General features: G+C 37.1%; 1 pseudogene across 1 annotated transcript; it reads right to left on the bottom strand.

Moving 5' to 3' along the window:
• Window positions 1-13,366: 13,366 nt before the first annotated feature.
• LOC101577755 lies at window positions 13,367-14,598 on the bottom strand (annotated as a pseudogene). Its single transcript, XR_001117221.2, has one exon. The product of XR_001117221.2 is annotated as a voltage-dependent anion-selective channel protein 2 pseudogene (transcript).
• Window positions 14,599-14,870: the final 272 nt, after the last annotated feature.

The raw sequence follows: 14,870 nt of genomic DNA, 5'->3' as shown, positions 1-14,870 counted from the left end.
TCAGGATCATTGCCTTGCCCATCTTCTACATATAACTGTATAGCTTGTCACTGTCATGTTTCGTAGCTCTTCTCCTTTCCCTCTTTTGATTAGTTAGTCCTCAAGATCCTGCTTTCCTTTTACTTGTATTATACCTTTCTATTTGTATTTCTTCTTTTGAGTTCTTATACTAGGGAAACTATACAATATTTACACATGTGTGCATAAGACAAATTTTAACAGACATGGAAAATCAAATGAGTGGGGCTGGGGAGATGGCTCAGTAGAATAAGCGCTTACCTGGCAAGAGCAAGGGCCTGAGTTCAATCCTCAGTTCCACAAAAAAATAAATAAATAAAAATAAAATGAGCAATAACAAATTGGAATGGGAGACTTTAACACTCTGCTATCACAAAGAGATAAATCAACAAGGCAAGATATCAGCAAAGAAATAACAGAGCTAAAACAAACTTTTGAAGAAATTGACTTAGTAGACCTTTATAGAACGTTCCACCCTAAATACATATTCTTCTCAGCTGCACATAGCACATTCTAAAAAAAAATAGACCATATAGCAGCGCATAGGACATGCTTAAGTAAATGTAAAGGAATTGAAATTATTCCATGCATATTTCTGACTATAGTACAATGAAGCTGGAAATTACTTACAAAAGAAATTTGCAAAAACTGCATAAATACATAGAAATTAAATAACATTTTCCTGGTGAAATTAGGATGCAAATTAAAAAAATTAAACAATATTTACAATCAAATGAAAATGCAGATACAACTTGCGGGAACCTGGAATGCAATGAAAGCAGTCGTACGAGGGAAATTTATAGCGTTGAATTCTTACACCAGAAAAACAGAATGCACCCAGATAAACAACCTTATGCTGCACCTCAAGCTTCTAGAAAAAGAAGAGAAAGTGAAGCCCAAAGCCTAAAGAAGGAAATTACAAAGAACAGAGGAGAAGTTAACATAATGCAGATAAAAAAGCAGCACAAAGAATTAATAAATCAAAGAATTGGTTCTTTGAAAGATTAAATAAAATCAATAAACACCATAGCCAACCTTATGAAAAAAAGAAAGAAAACATTCAAATCCAAGCAACAAGGAATGAAAAAGGTGAAATCACTAAAGGTTCTATTGAAATTCAGAAGATCATCAATACCTACTCCCATAACCTTTACTCTCACAGGATGAAAACACAAAAGAAATGGACAAATGCCTAGATACATATGAATTACCAAAGCTGAATCAAGAAGACGTAAAAATTTTGAATAACCCATATCAGTAATGAAATTGAAAATGTAATAAAAAACCTACCAACAAAGAAAAGCCCAGGTCCTGATGGATTCACAGCTGAATTCTCCAAAAAATTTAGAGAAAATTTAATGCCAACTCTTCTCAAACACTTCAAAGAAATCGAAAGGGAAGCAATTCTCCCAAAATCATTCCTGGAGGCAAGTATTACTCTGATGCAAAAACCAGAGAAAGACCCAACAAAAAAAAAAAAAAAAGAAAAGAAAAGAGAACTACACTTTTGGCCAGAACCATCATCTTCCAGTAATTTGCCAAAATGACTAACACAAAGGGTAAGAGTAAGGGAACCCGGTATATGTTTTCCAGGCCTTTTAGAAAACATGGGCTTGTTCCTTTGGCCACATACATGTGACTCTACAGAAAGGGTGATATTGTAGACATCAAGGGAATAGGTACTGTGCAAAAAGGAATGCCTCACAAATGTTACCATGGCAAAACGGGAAGAGTCTACAACATTACCCAGCATGCTGTTGGCATTGTTGTAAACAAGTTAAGGACAAGATACTTGCCAAGAGGATTAAGGTGCATATTGAACATATTAAACACTCAAAAAGTTGTGATAGTTTCCTGAAATGTGTCAAGGAAAATGATCAGAAAAAGAAGGAAGCCAAAGAGAAAGGTACCTGGGTTCAACTGAAGCGCCAGGCTGCCCTCCTAGAGAAGCACACTTTGTGAGGACCAATGGGAAGGAACTTGAGTTGTTGGAACCTATTCCCTATGAATTCATGGCATAAACTGAGGATGTTGCTCTGCCATTCAGTGCCTAGTTGGCAGCTTAAGTGTTCTAGGTCATATGTAAAAATAAAATCATCCTGTGTTGTAAGGGTGGTTTTCTTAGTTGGACAGGTATGTGGCACCTTCTTACCTTCTTACCTCAGAAATATTTGCAGCAAGGAGCTGGGGAGATGGCTCAGTGGAATAAGCGCTTCCCTGGAAGCTCAAGGGCCTGAAGGGCCTGAGTTCAATCCCCAGTTCTGCCAAGAAGAAAAAAAAAGAAATATTTGCAGCAGATTTTCACTATACCTAGTAATTGTGTCTAGTCTTTACTCTTCAGTATTTTCTTGCTGAAAGATATTGCTGAGGTATTGTGCAGGTGTATACCCAAGAGTTCAAATATTTATAAAATATGTATATTGGCTTGAAGATCCTGTAAATCATCATGGGGAAAAGATGTATCAAAATAAATGGAAGTCACTTCAGAAACAAACTTAAGTCCATTTCAATTAAATAAATTATTTAAAGCATCGAGAGAGAGAGAGAGAGAGAGAGAGAGAGAGAGAGAGAGAGAGAGAGAACAAACTACAGGTCAGTCTCCCTAATGATTCAATAAATACTAACAAACAATACAGCAAATTGTCATGAAGATTATATACCATGACCAAGTAGGATTCATCCCAGGAATGCAGGAATGTTTCAATATATGCAAATCACTAAATGTAATGCACCACACCAACAAAGCCAAAGACTAAAATCACATGATCATCTCAGTAGATGCAGAAAAAGCTTTTGACAAAATTCAACATTCATTCATGATTAAAAAAAAAAAAAAAACCTACAGAAAATCAGAATAGACGGTCTTTACCTCAACCTGATAAAAGCCATGTATGCAAAACCAACAGTCATGACATGCTAAGTGGACAAAAACTGAAAGCCTTTACTTTAAAATCAGGAACAAAAATATAAATAAATAAAATAAAATCAGGAACAACATAAGGATGTACACTGTCACCACTCCTATTTAAAATGGTTCTGGAAACATTATCCAGAGCAATTAGACAAAAGAGAGAAAAAGAAATAAGGATAGGAAAGGAAGAAGTGAAATTATCATTATTTACAGATGGCATGACCATCTACATAGAAGACCCCAAAACTCCACCAAACACTTACAGAGTCAATAACCAAATTCATTAGTGTAGCAGGATACAAAGTCAAACCTCAAAAATCAATATCATTTCTGTATTCAAATAATAAATATACCAAGACAGAAATTAGAGAAAATACAACTTTCACAATAACATCCAAAGAAATGAAATACTTAGAAATCAATCTAACAAAAGAAGCAAAAGATCTATACAGTGAAAATTACAGTACTCTAAAGAAAGATTTTTTTTTTTTTGTGGGCTCAGGCTACCTTAATGGAGAGTGTGGTGTGACATGTGGAGCTAGGGATCAAACCACGGTCCTGCAAGCCTGACTGGATTTGCCCAGGCAGGCACTTAAACAACTGAACTAACCAGCAAGCTCCCTAGAAAAAAAAGATATTAAAGAGGATTTCAAAAACTGGCAAGCTAGAATAAGTGCTTCCCTGGCAAGCGCAAGGGCCTGAGTTCAACCCCCGGTTCTGAAAGAAAAAAAAAAAAAAAAAAAAAAAAACTGGCAAGATATTCCTTGTTCAAGGTTAGGAAGAACCAACATTGTTAAAATGGCCCATATTCCCAAAATTGTTATACAGACTCAATGCAATCCCAATTAAAATATCGTTAGTATACCTCACAGACCTAGAGAAAACATTCTTGAAATTCATCTGGAACCAGAGAAGACCTAGAATAGAAGAAGCAATCCTGGGCAACAAAGGAAAGGCAGAAGAAGGGCCAGCCAAATAGCTCAGTGGATTAAGATGCCTGCAAGCAGGAGAAGGGGCCGGGGATTTGATCCCCAGGCCTGATGTTCCAGTCTTGCCCCCAGGGTGCACTGAGATGGCGAATGAGACTGGGAGTGGTGGGGGTGCACCTGTAATCCCAGCTCTTGAGAGGCTGTAAACAGGTAGATCACTACAAGTCTGATCTAGTAGTGAGACCCTGAACACCCTGTAGGCCCTTCCCTAAAATACAAAAAAAAAAAAAAAAAAGCAGGAGTGATCACAATCCCTGACTTGAAATTACATTATAAAGCTACTGTAATAAAATTAGCATGGTACTGGCAAAAAATACCCTAGGATCAGTGTAACAGATTATAAGATACAGACACAACTACAAACACCTTTAGCCACCTTATCTTTGACAAAGGGAAAGATAACCTCTATAATAAATGGTGCTGGAAAAACTGAATTTCCATATGCCAAAGACTAAAACTATACCCATGCCTATCACCATGTACTAACCTAAAGTCAAAATGGATCAAAGATTTAAATATTAAAACAGAAACACTAAGTCTTCTGTAGGAGAAGTAGATACAAATGTTAAAGACATAGGAATAGGTAGAGAGTTTACGAACAAAAACCAAACTGCACAGGAAACACTTTGAAGAATCAACAATTTGGATCCCTTTTTGAAAAGTTTTTGCACATCAAAAGAAATCTCCAACAGTAAAAAGAAAATCTGCAAATTGGGAAACAGTATTAGCCAACTGTCCATCAAACAAAAGACTTCTTTCCAAACCATGGAAAGCACTAAAAAAAAAAAAAATCAAGCCATCAGAATTCAAAGATTCAATCCAAAACTGGACATCTGAGGTGAATATATACTTCTCAGATGAAGAAATACATATATTCAGATGAAGAAATGGCATATAAATACATGAAAAATGTTCAACATCATTGGTCACTTATGAAATGCAAATTAAAACAACACAGATTCCATTTCACCCCAGTGTTGTATGAAATCTTTAGGAGCTGAAAGAAATGACAAGAAGACTGGATTAACAATGCCACGGAGGATTCATGAGTTTAATCCACTCTGAGTCTCGAGAGCCACGTAAACTGCTCACATTTATTGAGGGCTAAAAACAGGCTAAGGAATGTGCATAACTAATTTGGTGTAAACAAACTGTTATTTCCATCACCTTCCAGCATTTACCAAACTCTAAGTTTACACATCACTAGTTGGTAACATCCCAGGTAAAGGAACAAAGAACATGCCTCCAGGAATTTGTTGTTCCCTGTATGCCAGCTTGCTGGAATTACATGGGTTGACACATTTCCTTAGGCTCTGTTCTTTGTTCTTTGCTCCTATGAGACAGTAGGCCTCTGGCTCATATCACTACACTCCAGAAAGAATGGCTGTCACCAAGAAGCCATCCAATAACAAATGATGCTGGGGCTATGGGAGAAAAGGAACACATCTCCATTGTTGGTGGGAATGTAGAATGGTACAACCACTGAGAAAATCAGTGTGGGGATTCATCAAAAAGCTAGAGTCAGATGTCCTATTTAACCCAGCTATTCCCCTCCTGGGTATTTTTCCAGAAGAACTGAAAACCTCATACCACAGCAATATAAATGCACCCATGTTTACAGCAGTGCAATTTGTCATAGCTACATCTTGGAAACAACCCAAATGTTCATCAACTAAGAATGGATAAAAAAGATCTGGTATTTTTACACAATAGAGTATTACTCTTGGGTTGTGTTTCTTTATCAATTCAATGATGATTAAATAAATAAGCAAGAAAGCAAGGGGCTGGAGAGATAGCTCAGTAAAATAAGTGCTTGCCTGGCAAGTGCAAGGGCCTGAGTTCAATCCCTGGTTCCACCAAAAAAAAAAAAAAAAAAAAAAAGAAAGAAAGAAAGCCCTGGCATCCCAGAACTCGGGAGGTTGAAGCTGGAGGATTGTTGTGAGTTCAAGGCCAGCCTAGGCTACACAGTGGAAACCTATCTCAAAAAGACAAAAATAAATAAGTCTTCTGATACATTGCTGAATTCCATTGGCTAATGCTTCAAAACACTTTTGCATCCACATTAATGAGGCATATAGGTTTTATTTCCTTGTACCCTCCCTGTCTACTTTCAGTAACAGGGTAATACTAGCTTTATGATATGAATTGGAAAAGGTTCTGCTCTACCTATTTTCTAGAGGAGACTATAAAATTAGTGTTACTTCTTTTAATGTTTTGTAGAATTTTCACATGAAAGCATTTGAACATGAAAGCTGTCTCACTTTGGAGGGTTTTTTAAAAGCATATATGTAACCTTCTTACTAGTTATAAGACTATTTAAATATGTTATATTGGGTAAGTTGTAGTAATTGTCATTTTCCTTGGAATTGGTCCATTTCAGCCAAGCTAAACTAAACAAGCTCTAAACCTAGTCACCTTCTCTTATGATTCATGTATATATGACACATCATTTTCCAACCTTTTACTTTCAACCTGACTGTCTTGGCTTGGTTTAATTTGGTTTGGGATGGGTTGGGTTGGGTTGGGTTGGATTGGGTTATGGCACTGGGGATTGAACATAGAGCCTTCACATTGAACTACATTCTCAATCATTTTTAAAGTGTTTTATTTAGAGACAAGGTCTTGTTAAGTCACTAAGTAGCCAGACTGCACTTAAGCTTGAGATCCTCCTGCCTCAGGTGCTCTGAGTGCTGGAATTACAGGTGCATGTTGCAACACCCAAGTATATGGTTATATTTTAAAGGATTATATGATTATATTTTTATATACAGCATATAGCTGACTAGTTTTTTCTAATCCATTTGGCCAGTCTGTTTTTAACCGTATTTAGACCATTCATATTTGATGTAATTATTGATATGTTAAGGCTTAAGTCAGGCTTTTATATTTTCTTGTTTTGTTTTTATTTGTTTTTATTTTCTCTTTTCTCTGCCTTCCTGTGGATTGCTTTACTTTAAAAAAAATTCTTTAATTTACCTATAGTGACTTTAAAAATATCTTTTATAACATTGTTTGCATTACAGTAAATATGTATAATTTTCTATACTTTCATATTTTTACAAATTCAAATGAAATATATATTTATCTCCCTTTATGGTCCTTTCCTTTTTGCTCCTTAGAATTGTTTTAAATTATTTTCACTATATTAATTTGAGCCACTAAGCTGGTATTATAATTTTTGTTCAATCATCAAGCATTTTAGAAAAATTTTAAAGGAAATCTTAGGGGCCAGGGAGATGGCTCAGTAGAATAAGCACTTCCCTGGCAAGCACAAGGGCCTGAGTTAAATCCCTGGTTCTGCCAAACAAAAGGAAACATTGCAGTATTTTTACACATCTTTATTTTATTTTTTTCACACATTTTGTTTTCTTTTGTGGAACCAGGGATTGAACTCAGGCCCTTGTACTTGCCAGGCAAGTGCTTATTCTACTGAGCCATCTCCCCAGCCCCATTTTTCACACATTTTTATACTGCTCTACTTCTTCCTTCCAGATGTGCCAAGTTCCCTATTTCAGTATTTTAAAATTCCTCAAGTTTTTCTTTTAGGATAACACTAATGATGACAAATCCTCTCATCTTTCCATAATCAGAAAATGTTTTGAGGTAGGTATGGTGACTTGTAGTCCCAGCACTCTGGAGATTGAGGCAGGAGGGTTAATGGAAGTTTGAGGACAGCCTGGGCTACACAGTAAGTTCAAGTTCAGTCTGAACCACATAGTGAGATCCTATCTAAAAAGAATAATAATTGTTCTGATTTTTGCTTTATTCCTAAAGAATTGTTTTTAACTGGGAATAAGGTTCTAAATTAACTCCTTTTTATTTGCAATACTTCATGATATCATTCCAATTCCTTTTGACCATGATGGCTTTGTTTTTCTTTCCCAGAATTATTGAGACATAAATATAATTGTACAATTACACAAACTGTATAATTTAAATTGCATCACAGTGTTTTGATATATGCAGATGCTGTGAAACTATTCCTACAGTCTCACTAACTAATCTGCCTATTACCATTGTGTGTGCATAAGTGAGAGGACTAAGGTCTCCCAGCATTTGGGAGGCTGAGGCAGAAGGATCACCATGAGTTGAAGGCCAACTTCAGCTACATAGGGAGCTCAAGGCCAGCCTCAACCAGATAGCAAGACCCTGTCTCAAAAATAATTGAGATGGGGCTGGTAAGACAGGTCAGAAGACTAAAGTGCCTGCTTAGGCAAACTTGTGCAAGCATAGGGACCATGTTTCAATCTCAGGCACCACATGCCACACTAGCCACACCCCAGGACAGGCTGAGCCAGCCACAGAGTCCAGGTGTAGTGGCACATGCCTGAAATCTCAGCTCTGGGAGGGCTGAAAACAGGAGGATCACTATGAGTCCGAGCTGCGTAGTAAGATCCTGTAACAACCAAATACTTTTTTTTTTTTTTTTGGTGGAACCGGGGATTGAACTCAGGTCCTTGCACTTGCCTGGGAAGTGCTTTATTCCACTGAGCCATCTCCCTGGGCCCCCAAATACATTTTTTTAAAAAATTAAGATATAGTCTCTTACTAAATTTAAGAATATGTTATTAATAACTTCAGCCACCAAGTAAAATGATGTACAGTAGGTCTCCAGAATGTCCTTCCTTCCTATGGTTTGAATGTTTATATCCAAAACTCCTATTAAAATTTAAGTGCCATTGTAACAGAATGAAGAGATGGCACTTTGAAGAGGTCATTATGGGAGGGAGTGTGTGTGTGTGTGTGTGCAAAACTCCTATTAAAATTTAAGTGCCATTGTAACAGAATGAAGAGATGGCACTTTGAAGAGGTCATTATGGGAGGGAGTGTGTGTGTGTGTGTGTGTGTGTGTGTGTGTTTCTAGAGGACTGAACCTATGGTCTGGCAAGCACATTACAACTAAGCTATCCTCTCAACCCACGACACCAATATCTTAAAATTAAGTTCAAGAACTTCCCAGACTCCAGAACCATGAAGAAATAAATATCCATCCTTTATAAAATATCCAGCCCGAATTTCTGTAGAACCATTGATCCCCCTCTCTCATGTTCAGCAGCAGAGCTCTCCTTAAATTAGCGGTTCTTACCCATGTAACCCGCTCCCAGTGCATTGGCAACAGCACCAATGATTTCATCTCAGGAATTCCTCACTCAAGTTACAAACTCTTGTAGGTAAAGCATCGCAAAGTTTCCACTAAATTAAGTGTTAAGTGAAGAGTCAGCAGACAGGAGTGGCATCAAAAGTGATGGCAGTTAAGAACGATGGTCCACACAAAATTGATGAAAAACTCCAGGCACCAACATTCAGAAAATGTTTGCTTCACCAGACTGGGTTAAGTATGTCTGTTGCAACACACAGCATAGTGAACATAAAGATTCAGGTCAGACACAACCATGTCTTTTTATGATCAAGTGCACATGTTATTCATGCGTTGGGTCTGCACTCCGATTGGTCATCTGGCACTAAGTCTCAAGTGCATCTGTTTCCATTGGTGCCTATCTCTCATCCAGGCACCTGCTTGGCTATTCATAAGTGCTCAAGTTATAATTTACATTATTATTTACTATAAGTATTAATGTCAATAATATGCTTTTTGATTATATAGTCCTATTATTATTGTTGTTGTTATTATTTATTTGGTATAGGGTCTCACTACACAGCAAGGATTTGTAGTGATACTCCTGTTTTCAGCCTTCTCAGCGCTGGGATTACAGGCATGTGCCACCATGCACAGACTCTGTGGCCAGCTCAGTGAGCCTGGGGGCAGGGTCAGAGAGCCATGTGGTGCCGGGGATTGAACCCTGGTTCCTGCACTTGCCTAAGCAGGCACTTAGTCCACTGAGCTATCTCGCCAGCCCTATAGTCCTATTATTATTTCATAATTCAATACATCCATCACGTGTTGCAGTAGATGTAATAGTTCTAAATGTATCCATCTGGTCACATGGAGAGAAAACTTTTTCTCAGGCCTTCACAGAGAGCAAATTGGTCAAGCAATGGCTGTGACTCATCCACATAGTTGACACTGACAAAGGATCTACAAACTGCGGTACAGGGTCTTAGAATAAATCCTGAGGAGATTTGACTGACCTTATCGATACAAAACCTACAATTCTTGTTACTTAGGTCTTGCTTTATCATGATCTTAACCATCCAGCAGAAAAGTATAAAAATGAAGTATAAGAAGTAAAGCCATGTTGTTATGATGAGCTGTAGGGGACTCAGGTCAACAACTTCTGACACTGCCAGTCATGTGGAAGACCCAATACTATTTTGGACTACTGGATTATTCTGGAATATTTTGCTGAGTTCACACACCTATAATATTTAAATGACAGAACTAAACAAAAAAAGGGGATACAGATGCATGACCACTTTGTATCTATGTATTCAAAATGGTTAGGATAGATATACAGCTACATTCTCTTAATTCAGTGAATAGAGGGATTTCTTCTAATAGTGTTTGTAGGTAGGATATTATGTCTGCATCACAACAAATAACCACTAGGAAGACAGTATGCAATGTGTTAATTATTGAAACTGTCCTGCTAATTTGATTTGAAACTCATTGCTATTTGTTTCTCAATAAAATTATGGGAAAAAAAGAAAAAATAATAAATGTATCCATCTGGCTGACTTTCTTAACTATAACAATAAAAATTGTCAAAAATAAAAATGAAGATAACATATGTATTGTACGTTACCCTATTTCTGCCATTTTTTCTATTTGTTTTTGCTTCTGTTTTCACTCTTCCAATTAAAATAAAATATATTAATAAATCTACCTTAAAAAATAAAATAAAAATGAAGAAGAAAGAATTTACAGATCAGTCATATAATAGTGCACTCTGTGCCAAAATCAAGAAACTTATATTCATATAATTAGACTTCTCAAAGTAGAAGGGGGTAGGTACTAAGTATTTAAAGATTTAAAATTTCTGAGATCCAGTCCTAGCCCAGGCCCGATCCTTTTGATGCTATGTCTTGGAGTTGCTCTGATGTGTGCAAAAATATATCAACTTCATGTAAAGTAAAGATTATCAACTATTGTTTACTAAACTTCAAGTAAAGTAAAGATTATCAACTATTGTGTAAAGAAAAACCTTTCAGACAAATCAATGAAATATTTTTGTCAGATTTAAATTTGCAAATCTGAAATAAAAATAAAAGAATTTAAAAAAAAGATTTAAAATTTCTGAATTTAGTTAAAATTATAGCACCACATTTCCAAGAAAAATAAACCTTTTGTATAAGAAATATGAATAAAATCATACTAAGATACACAAAAATGAAGTAGTCCAAAACTAATTGTTAAAAAAAATCATTAAAGCATATACACAGAAAAATATTAGCTATGGAAGAATAAAATTAAATAGCATCTTTTTCCACATTAGAAAAAAAAAGAGCAAGTGGGTGAGAAACTAGACTTACTTATCCAAAGGACTGAAAAAGAAAAAAAAAAAAAAAAAAAAGATCTGTCCCCATTGAATTTTAGGCTGGGGAGATGGCTCAGTAGTATAAGTGCTTGCCTGGCAAGTGCAAGGGTCTGAGTTCAATCCCCAGTTCCGCAAAAAAATAAAATCAAATAACTCACTGAGTTTTATACTTAGTAAATATACCTTTGAAAATTAAAAGTAAAATATTTTTGAGTTATACAAACTTGAAATATTCCAATAACTCCAGATGTTGCATGTAGGAAAAAACAAAGACCATAGGGCTGGAGAGATGGCTCAGTGGTCTAAAGCACGTACTTAGAACAAGCTTAGCAAAAGCATCAGGGACTGCGGTTCAATCCCCTAGCACCACATGCCAGCCAGCCCTGCCCCCTGGTGGGCTGAGCTGGTCTCTCTCTCTCTCTCTCTCTCTCTCTCTCTCTCTCTCTCTCTCTCTCAAATAAATAAATAAATTAAAAAAATATTTAAAAAAAAAAAAAAAAAAAAAAACAAAGACCATAATCTAGCAGGCAAGAGAAGTTGCTGTATAGTCCTGGATAAAGAATAAAGAGCTCTCAAAGTGGTAGTCATGCAGGACTATGTAAAATATAATTATATTAAACGAACCCATTTAAAAGGTCATTGAAAATTTTCACAAAATAATATTAATCTTATGTCAGGTTATGTACATATTTTTTCATGTGTGTGTGTGTGTGTGTGTGTGTGTAAAAGACAAGGAAGAACTAATATAAAGTCAATGGAAAATGGAAATATACTTTTTAACGTTTCTAATACTAGGAGAAAATATCAAACCATGTCTTATAAGTAGATTGTAAGTCAAAGATACAGTATAAATCATAAAATGAAAATGAAAATTAAATAATACTCATAAAATTAATTAAATATTATTTCAAAATTAAATTAAATATTTTAAAACAATATTCAAAAATTAAAATTAAATTGTGAGTCCAACTAAGAGGCCAGAATGTAGTTATCATACCCACGAAGCTATGATCAGTTCACAGTACTCACATGGTATTTGATTAGGTTAATATATACAAAAATGTCAACTAAGAAAAAGTTTTCATGATAGCAAAGAATTACTAAGAATAAAACGTAACAAAAATACTGGAATAAGGGCTGGCCAAATAGCTCAGAGGATTAACGCACCTGCTGAGGCAGATGCAGCGGCCAGGGTTCAATCCCTGGCGTGCCGTGCCAACCTCTGCCCCCAGGGCGCACTGAGATAGTGATTGAGACTGGGTATGGTGGCGCACACCTTGTGCTCCCAGCTCTTGGGAGGCTGAACATAGATGAATCACTACGAGTCCAATCTATGTAGCGAGACCCTGTAGACCTTTACTAAAATAAAAAATAAAAAATACTGGAATGGCAAATATATGACCAGCACTTCTAACAGTTTGGGGATAGGATATCGCACCAAGTTCTAATATGTGGTGGACATGGACAGTGTCCATGATGCTTACTGGTGGCCAGGTGTCACTTGTGGGACTAAGCTACTGCTATTTCCTTGATATCCACCCTGTAGACCCAGGCAGAATCATGACCCATAGGGTGCAGACGTCCATTTGTAGAGTATGCTGATGGAAATATTTTGCTGCCGTATACACAAGAATAACTGAGAGATGCTTTCGTATACCTCTTTTTCTCCTGTGTTTAACTGTTTGCCCTATTTGGTGGGTTCTTTCTGTTCTCATTCATGGAGCTGTGGTCATTTTGATTCCTCTCTAGAATATCTTTTATTAATCTGTATAGTGTTGGCTTTGTCATCATGAAATTCTTTACTTGTTCTTTGTCATGGAAGTATTTCACCTCTCCATTAAACTTTTTTTTTGTATACTTGTTTTATTCATTGTGATACCCTTAGATACCAAAAGTAGATCTGATGATGGCTGAATTTAACAAAAAATATTAACCTCAACTTCACTTTCCTGTCATTCAATGGCAATATTCAAATGTTAAAAGGAACATAAAAACAAACATGCACACAACTGCACAGTTTCATAAAGGTCTATTTCATTATTGGTGGGTAGCTCTTTTAACAGTTAAATACATTTAAATAATGTATAGGTGACTGCATGACTGCAGCATTGGTAACTAGATAACGAATTCAACTAGAAACCAACTAATAAGGTAACTGTCTAAATATTTAAAATACAGCTCTTGTTTAGATCCTCTGTTTGATCACCTTCTTAGGGGAAAATAAAAGCCTGCTGGTCAAAATGGAAATATATTAAGGCCAAATCTGATATCCACTGCCAGAGGTTTCTTTCAGCTGGATTAAGCCTCCAATTCGAGGGCAAGCCCAAGCTTGTGGCCTCCAGCATTAATGCTCTTCCCGTCTACCAGGGCAGACAGTGTAAGCTTCACACCAGGCCTCAGAGTCTGAGTGTAACCCACGCCAATCAAACTAGAGTGGTTGACCTTTGCAGAAATGGAAGCAGTGGGACCCAACTGATACTTAGCTGCAATGCCAAAGCGAGTGCTGTTGGTACCTGATGTCCAAGCAAGGTTTACTGAAGTGTCAAGATCTTCACATACTTTCTGATATATTGAGCCTCCAAATTCTGTCCCATCATTGACATTAGTGTGTAGCTGGAAGTCCCCAGTCCTGTAGCCCACTGCAAAATTATTCTTTGTCTGCTTTGATTTGGCACTGTCAAAGGTCATCTGGTACCCAGCAAGCCATCCCTCATAACCAAAGACAGCAGATCCGTGGATTGCAGGCCCGGCAAAATCAAAGTCAACATCACAACCAAGGTTTATACACTCCCTCTTGTAAGAGGACTTGATTTTACCACTTTTCTTTCCCGTGTTTGGTGAGAAGGTAGTATCAAATGTCAGTTTCAAACCTTGACAAATCTGATCTTCAATTGCGATTTCTGTTCCCAGAGTGTTATCAGTGTTCCACTTCTCTGTGAAAGTCAAGCCATACTCACACCATTTATATTTGGTCTCCAAGGTTCCAGTAACTTTACCAGTGTCTGTGTTAGATGAACCAGATGTTGAGAATTCCACACCACTGCATGACTTCGTTTTCACATCCAGTTTCACCAACCCAAAGCCAAATCCTTTGTTGAAAATATCTCTGGCAGCTTTGCCAAGGTCAGCATATGATGGGGGAATACGCATCGGCCGTGCACAAGTCTGCCCATAGGTCCCCATGGCAAGGTCGCTGGAGGAGGTGGCCTGGTGGTCTCCTGAGGGGGCCGCCGCCGCCGCTGCTTGGCTCACTCCTCTCCATTAAACTTGAAAGAGAGTTTTGCAGTGTATATCAGTCTGGGTTGGAATTTCTTTTCTTGCAAGACTTGTAGTACTTTGCTCCATGCTCTTGACTTGATGGTTTGTGAAGAGAAATCTGCTGTTATTCCAATGGGTTTTCCTCTAAATGTGATCTGTTATGGGCTAGCCTGATAGCTCAGCAGATTAAAATGCCTGTTTAGGCAGAGCACAGCAGCCAGGGTTCAATCCCCGGTATGCCATACTGGCCCCACCCCT

This window comes from Octodon degus, unplaced genomic scaffold (assembly GCF_000260255.1).
Source record: "Octodon degus isolate 3935 unplaced genomic scaffold, OctDeg1.0 scaffold00005, whole genome shotgun sequence".
NCBI lineage: Eukaryota > Metazoa > Chordata > Mammalia > Rodentia > Octodontidae > Octodon > Octodon degus.
This window is presented reverse-complemented; position numbering and strand designations above follow the sequence as displayed.